The sequence below is a fragment of the Siphateles boraxobius genome, unplaced genomic scaffold, assembly GCF_051911475.1.
Source record: "Siphateles boraxobius isolate OS27281-9 unplaced genomic scaffold, OSU_SipBor_1 189, whole genome shotgun sequence".
Taxonomy (NCBI): Eukaryota; Metazoa; Chordata; class Actinopteri; order Cypriniformes; family Leuciscidae; genus Siphateles; species Siphateles boraxobius.
The window spans coordinates 675495-683866 of NW_027508798.1; the positions used below are offsets into that span (position 1 = coordinate 675495).

General features: G+C 42.8%; 1 long non-coding RNA gene across 1 annotated transcript; it reads right to left on the reverse strand.

Annotated features, from left to right (window-relative positions):
• Positions 1-764: 764 nt before the first annotated feature.
• LOC143741329 (uncharacterized) lies at positions 765-1107 on the reverse strand. The gene is made up of 2 exons (XR_013205007.1): positions 1057-1107; positions 765-891 (listed from the first exon to the last, which is right to left on the reverse strand). It is a non-coding gene; the product is annotated as an uncharacterized LOC143741329 (long non-coding RNA).
• Between the last annotated feature and the right edge of the window lie 7265 nt (positions 1108-8372).

Sequence of the window (8372 nt, forward strand, 5' to 3'; positions counted from 1 at the left end):
GGCCAAGGCCAGTGCTGGTAGGGGGGTGCCGAAACAGATAAGATTGGGATTGTTTGGTCTTCGGGCGAGTAGCCGCATCCAATTTATACAGGCTATTCTCCTGGTCCGTTTTGGTCTCTGAAACGATCCATTTGCCTTTGCAAAGCTGTGAGCTTCTCCATGATGTTATCCATATTGTGGTTCATAGACCCAGTCTGAGTGCTGACAGCTCTGCCCACCGCTTCAATCATCACGGGCAGCCTTGCGGGGCTTTTGACAGCTGTCACCGTCTGCATAGTTCCTCGATAAACCAGGGCAATGCCTAATCCAATCGGCAGAAGACCTGTTATCATGGTGCCGAATAGGTAGATATCTTCAACGTCCTCCACGGAAAGAGCCGCCAGACACACGACCAACCACCTCTCCCACGCGTCCATCGTGTAGCCAGCTGCGAACGTCCCGGCAGGGCAGTCAGGTTCCCCCGAACCCAAGCTTCTCGTCGAGAAGATGGTGTCAATTGCGTTGAGAGACCAGTTGATCAAATCCATAATTTCTTGGTTTTGGAGAGCAGTGCAGCGAGAGTCTCTCAAAGTACAAGACAGTAGACGTGACGAGAGAAGCAAAGCAGGAGAGGTGAGGGGAGGGAGAGGGAGAGAAAATGCGACCGCCTTCGTTGAGAGCCAAGAGGGAAATATGCTCAAGTCAGGAGCAATCTAAATAGAACTAAACATTTTGTGCTAATCATACTTAGGTGTATCTGCACTTTTTCACAAAGACCAACACTGGGAAGTTTAATGTTTATTAAAAATAAGGAGCAAGTAAAGTCTTGCAAAATCCAAGGATCTGAGACTGAAGGTGAGGTACAGCGTCAGTGCAGGAGTCTTCAGGATCCACTGAATCCCCTTTGTGCTTCTTGTGTTGAAAGAGAAACAAAGGAAAGGATACAAAAACGGGATAATTTGTATATAGTAGTCGGTATATAATACAGTTATGGTATTTATAACACCCCATTTAGCCTAGTGTGATTTGATCTAGAAAATGGCTTGCTGCCGTTTTAAGCATGGTTTTTAATCTTACTTATAAACTTCCATCTCCCTTTCCCATCAATACAAATCAGCTGAGCTGAAACATAATAGACAGGTAATAGTCAACAGAAACACAATAAATAAAAAAGTCTAACCATACGTTTTTGCTTACTCAAATATGAAATCTAAAATAAGGATTTTTTTCCCGTTATTGCACGCTTAATATGGAATGAAACCGCTATTCTCATTTTATCAATTACAACTATCACACTCCCCAACGTTATATTTAACCCCTGTTTAGAAGTCTTTCCCTCTTATTACACAACAAAGGATAAACATGCATTAATAGAACGGGTTTAACCATTAATAGGCTCTTCGTGGTTTGTTATGCGGTATTAACTTTATCCAATGACCTTTATTTTACCTGATAACGTCCCCTAAAACTACTAATTTAGAGAGCAATAATCAACTAGCATGCTTTAATACATAAGTTAATTTGATTCAGATGTACTGATAATACACAATCTTATTCTTTAAACGTCTTACCTTTTAAAAGTGCATCACAAACGGTCTGTTCAGCTGTAACTCTACCGCGCTGCTGCTACCTCCGGGAACTATTGAGAGGCTCCACGAGCCGCCATTGCAGTAAAAAAAACGTTCCATTGAAGTCAATGGGGTTGTCGCAACTCTCACTATATATGGCTCTGGATACTGTTTACCACGGAGCCCTTAGGTTCATCACAAACTTTAGAGCACTTACCCATCACTGCTCTCTGTATGATCGGGTTGGTTGGTCTGCATTGTCCACCCGTAGGCTTAATCACTGGCACATTCTTATTCATAAAGCTATTCTTGGTCTGCTTCCCCCCATACCTCCAATCTTATATTAAAAAGAAAGGCACAGGTAGATATTGTCTTCGTTCTGAGGACTTATTGTTGTTATCTGTCCCTCATGTCCGGACTGAACTGGGAAAAGGGTCGTTTATGTATGCGGCCCCCAGCGCTTGGAATCAACTCCAAAATGTCCTGAATCTTCAGGAACTGATATCACTGGTTGCTTTAAATTTCTTTTAAATGACATAGAGGCTACACATACTGGCTGTAGTTGTTATGATTAATTATTTGGATGATCCTTGCTGTTGTTTATCATTTGTGACTTATAACTCAATATTTCTTACAAACCTTTTTTTAATATGTTTTATGTTTATGTTATATGTTTTTTATGTCAGCAACTTTGTTAATTGTGCTGCTGCCTGTCTTGGCCAGGACACTCTTGGAAAAGAGATTGTAATCTCAATGAGTTTTCTTCTGGTTAAATAAAGGAATATATATATATATATATATTTTGAGTTGAAAGTATAACTTTATTGCTGCAGAATAGAATGCAGACTATTTAATCTTGTTTGACTTGTTTGAATTTTCTTGCTCATTGTGTTCAAGTCAACTATCGAAAATGAGTCATCATCAGATGAGGATCTACTTGCCAAGAACTGGAGTAAGGTACAGCTGAAAATGAAGGAACTTAAAAGAGAGAACAAGAGGCTAAAAGAAGACAATGTTAAAGAGATACTTGATGCCATGAGAGGTAATTATATAAATAATAAAAAATAAAATAATACTCTGCCCGTTTGAAGACAAGAACACACTCACACACTCTCACACACACACACACACACACACACACACACACACACACACACACACACACACACACACACACACACACACACACACACACACACACACACACACACACACACACACTCTCCAGTCATGGCTGACAGAGCAAAACTACAGAAAGTGTTGGCTTTTACTTTACTTAACTTAATGAAAATGCAGCTAAAAGCAATACATTAAAAACGGTATACTGTGTGTTGGGGTAAACACCTGCAACCTCATGAAACGCTTACAATTACAACATTCTATAAATCTGAAGCAGTGCAGCATGTTTGACTGCTTTAGCAAAGTAACCGCTGCAACTAACAGTGTCCTTACCAGACGTAACTCAAATTAAACCTTTTTAATATTATATAAAGCATAAACAAGTGTTGCATGGCAACGATTGAATCAGTCACTGAGTATTTATTTTGAATACAATTTAAATGGTTTAAAAAAAAAATAATTTTGTTGCGAGCGATTTGTGATTTATTTTTGGCAGTTATGAAGCTTTTTCACAATTGTCTTATAATCATTTATATCTCCATTCTTTTAACAGAGTTTTCTGCAGTAGTGACAAAGTTTGAAAAAAGTCATTGGACAAATCACTCTTCAGACCTCACCTCCTGCATCCACCTGTGAAACAACCTCTGTTACCAACGACTTACCAGTTTCTGCATGCGTTTCTCCTCAAGTGTTGTCTGATGATATGGTAACTACTGCACATGCATATAACTGTTACGGTCCATGTGGGAAGGTGATTATACAATGTCCCAGTAAATCAATTTGGCAGTAATTATACACATTACCTGAAAAATCTGCATATTCAATTGTATGGTGAATGTGCATGTTAAGTGGTTATTATGAATATTGCCTGACCACAGGAAATCTAGGAAGCATTCCCATATTTCCCTATGAAATGTTTAATGCTGTGGAGTCAATAAAAAGCAGTGTGGACAAGCTTTCTCCAACATTGCACAGGAGCATTTCGCAACCTTGTTAATTTTATTGGGAAAAGTGGGAATGCCTCTCAGATTTCCTGTTTGGTTGGGGAATAATAACTTTTATTTAAACTTTTAAAAAAATGTTGCCAAAATGTCCCCTATGCGCTTCACTGAAGCGAGAGCCAAAAGAAACACCGTTTTGAAAGACAGATGCTTCATGTCTGACAAATGGATTGGCTCGAATGGTGCACCTTTCATGGCTTCCAAAATCGTAGAAAGGTCCCATACTGGGACTGAAGGAGGTCTGGGAGGGTTCAGCCTCCGAGCTCCCCTGAGGAATCGCACGACTAGGTCATTTTTCCCCAGTGACTGGCCAGACAGGTTTTGCAAACGTTGCTATGGCCGCCACGTATACTTTGAGCGTGGATGGTGTCCTGCCCTTATCCAGCAGCTCTTGAAGGAAGGAGAGTACTTCCGTGACCCCGCAGTCTACGGGTGAAAAGCCCTGAGCTTTACACCAGGCAGAGAACACAGACCATTTCGAGGAATAGAGCCGTCTAGTAGACGGGGCCCTCGCCTGCGTGATCGTGTTTAACACTCCCCCCGGGAGGTTAGCGGGTACCCGTTGATGGCCCATGCATGTAGGGACCATAGTTCTGGGCGAGGATGCCAAATCGAGCCCTTGGCCTGAGAGAGGAGGTCTTTCCTCAACGGTATTGGCCACGGCGCAGTGCTGGTCAGCTGCATCAGGACTGGGAACCAAGTCTGGTTTGTCCAGAGCGGAGCCACGAGCAGCACTGGGCATCCGTTTTCCCTGATTCGTTCCAGCACTTGAGGCAGGAGCGAGTCAGGGGGAAAAGCATAGAGGGGACAGCGGGGCCAGACGTGGGCCAGTGCATCCTTGCTTTTGGAGAAATATATCGGACAGTGAGCGTTCTCGTGGGACTCGAACAGGTCCACCCGCGCTCTGCCGAATGTCTCCCACAGCAGTCGGATCGTCTGCGGGTGCAGCGACCATTCCCCTGCTGGGACATTGTTTCTGGACAGTATGTCTGGTCCCAGATTCAGGTGACCAGGCACATGCGCCGCTCTCAGTGAAAGCAGGTTGTGCTGAGCCCAGACCAGGAGGCGTTCCGTTAGCCTGTAAAGGTTTCGGGACCTGATGCCGCCCTGGTGATTTATGTATGCCACCACTGACATGTTGTCCGACTGGACCAAGACGTGGTGACCCTTTATCTGGGGACAGAATCGCCGTAGCGCGTTGTCAACTGCCATTATTTCCAGACAGTTTATGTGCAGGAGCTTTTCCCGTTCCGACCACTGGCCAAAGAACGGTCTGCCCTCGAGCAGCGCTCCCCATCCTGAGGTGGAGGCGTCCGTGGACACCGCCTTCACACTCGAGGGAGTCCCCAGACTCACACCTGACTGATACCAGTCAGTTAATTTCCAAGATTCCAAAGCTGAAACGCATTTTAGATCGACCCGGAGGCGAAACCGACCAGCGGTCCATGCCCGGGGCGGAACTCGTGCTCTCAGCCACAGCTGGAGTGGGCGCATGCGAAGCAGACCCAGCTGGAGTACTGAAGCTGCTGAGGCCATGAGGCCCAGCGTATTCTGAAACCTTTTGAGCGGGACTATCGAGCCGCAGCGGAAGGATTTCGCGGCGCGCTGAATGTCCAGTCCGCGCTCCGGCGACAGACGCGCTGTCATGGATAGCGAGTCCAGCACTGTTCCCAGAAAAGAAATTTTCTGGCTGGGAGACAGCGAACTCTTCACCCAATTGACTGTGAGACCCAGATTCTCGAGATGCTCGAGTAATGTGGTCCTGTGTTCTATGGGCTGTGGCATTTTTAATACACTCATAACACCATCGGCTGTGGCCGGAATACCAGAAAATACACTGCTCATATGATTTTTCTGGGTCGCTGTGGAAACGGCATTTGCGTGCAGGCAAGCGGGCCATGGTGCCGGCTTGTTTACTGCAAAATACACTGGAACAGTCGCATTTTCTTGGAATTGAACGAGTGAAAAGTTTGGATGCAAGTCTGGCCGTGGCGAGACTAGATTTTATCTGCTGCGAGAGCTGGGATCAAACACGGGTCTCCCGTGCGAAGCCTTTGGGTTTCGCCACTGAGCCACAGGGGGAAACGACAAAAGCTTAAATTAGCCCGAGCGGATAAAGAGCGTCATCACAGTTTTGTGTGTGTCGGCGTTTGTTTGCAGGCGTGCGTTAGAGATGCGCGGATGGGCTATTATTTCATCCGCAACCGCATCACAAAACTCATCATCCGTCCGCCATCCATCCGCACCAACGTTTTTGACCAATTTTCAAAACCGCACCCGCCCGCCATCCGCTGATTGGGCGATACAAGGCGCTGCTGATGACAGCCGCGAGACTAGAAAGCTCTCAGAATATCAGCAGTGAACTCCGGCTTCCGATCGGCGCACAGGGACAAAAATAATAGTCAGATAACAATATTTAACAATGTATACATCAGAGTTTCCGCTAGAAAAAAATGGTGCCGGTCAAAGTGACCGGCAGAGGTTTCGTTTTACGGACATTTTGATGGTATGCCGGTCAAATATCGCCTCTTAATTAGTCAGGCTGAGGAAAACTGGAGGCAGGCTATGTAACTTAAAAAATGACATAATCAGGCCGTATAGAATGCAACATTTTTATTAGCCAAACTTTCAAAATAGACAGAAAAAAACATGAACGTCCGATTCATTCAAAGATGAAATTGACTATCACCATCTCACCTAGAGAGAAATGCATGTAATGGATTACATAATCAGAGAGTAGGCCTAACCTATTTCTTTTCGTTTTTAATTGTTTCGTTTAAAGACATTTCAAGCTTTCTATATAGATATATTTCTCATGTGTGAGGAATACGCTGAGTTTCGGTTAATTTATGATGAGATGCGCTCCAGTTCACGTGCAATGCAAGGGACCGCGCCAGCGCCTCCATGTTATGATTATATTGTCTATTTGCTTCCTATTTATTAAATCCAGGCAATTGGTTGATGAAAAAAATATTAAAATTAAGATACAATTTATACAAAACGAAATTCACTTTAAAGAAAGGCTTTCTACAAAACAAAACTTAATTAAGTGGCCAAAATCATGTCTGACCATGTCTCCCCCCGAAATATTTGATTTGAATGCATTTTTAACATTGTTGTATTTAAGGACTGGTATATGTATGTGTATTATCTTTAAATTTGTTTTATGTGGTGGACAATATTGGAACGTGACATTGGATATATTTATTTTATTTGTACTATTTAGTTTATTTTACTATTTATTTTGTTTGGCTTTTATATATTTCATGCATTTGCACTTATTTAATTTATATTCATTTATAGTATTCATTTAGAGTCCCTGATTATATGTTGCATGTTCTCTTGTTGTTGTTTTTTAAAAGACAAACCATCAATTTTTGGAAAAGAATATACAATAAATGCATCTAGTCTGGGATAAACAGTCACATCACTGGCCCAAAACACTGAAGTCATATTTTTTTTTTTAAATGGCATTATGTAATTGAAACCATATAATGAAGGTTGACATAGTGTTCTGTCTCATCTGTGTTAAGTTAAAGTTAAGTTTATGTTGTAATCTTAATTTAATGCTGTTTAGTAGACCATGAAATTATATTTTAAAAATGTATATCCAAATTAATGTAACAATTAAAGGGACATTTTTGCATTCTAACTTTAATTTGTTTTCACTTTCTCTCACAGAAACACACACCAAGAGCACCAGTGCAGATCACAATTGATAATTTGGATCTCACAGTGACACCACATACAATGACCATCAGCCACCAACGTCTGGACTACCATTGGTTGCTAATGGTGGGGAACCATGAACGAGTGACTGCTGAGTTCTTACCCAGAGAGAGATTTGTGTCTATAATGGATGTGCCACTGTTGGAACTTTTACCAAACTTGGAGGACAGACAGATGCTTCCCTCTGAATTTAAAGAACTGGTGGGTCGTGTAGTGGTTCAGCGTTTCACCGCATTCAAGCAGTTTTCAAACGTTTTACTGTGGCACATTCCTTATATGTACAGTGACGTTATGGCCCAAAAAACTGAAATCACTCCCCTGAGACTTCTTGAGGTGGATGAGAAGGTTTCTGCAGATATGGTGAAACCAATGCAGTACATCAGTCAGCGATATGTTCCTTACACTTCTGATCTAGAAAATGGAAACAACATCTCTCAGTCCACCTGCCCTGACGCATAAAAACAATACTGACGACCAGTGTAATAAATTCCTTGATTTTTTCACAACAAAAATAACTACCATCCGCGCTGACCTAATACAAAGCAATGTCATTCCATCCACCACCCCAACCTCTGCACCAACACTCTTTCATTTCACTCTTCCTACACATAGACAGGTTGAGACTCTCATACACAGTATGAGACCCTCAACCTGCTCATTGGACCCTTTTCCCACTGACATGATCAAATCAAATACTAATTCTTTAAGTCCTCTCATCACTACTATCGTTAACTCTTCCCTGCAATCGGGTCATTTTCCAATCTCGCTTAAAACTGCCCGTATCAACCCTCGGCTTAAGAAACCATCCCTCGATCCGGATATCTTCTCAAATTATCGGCCCATTTCCAACCTTCCATTTCTCTCCAAAGTCATTGAAAAAGTTGTCTCAACTCAAATTCATAATCATCTTCATCTACATGGTCTCTATGAAAAATTTCAGTCTGGTTTCCGCTCCGGCCACAGCGTAGAGTCAGCC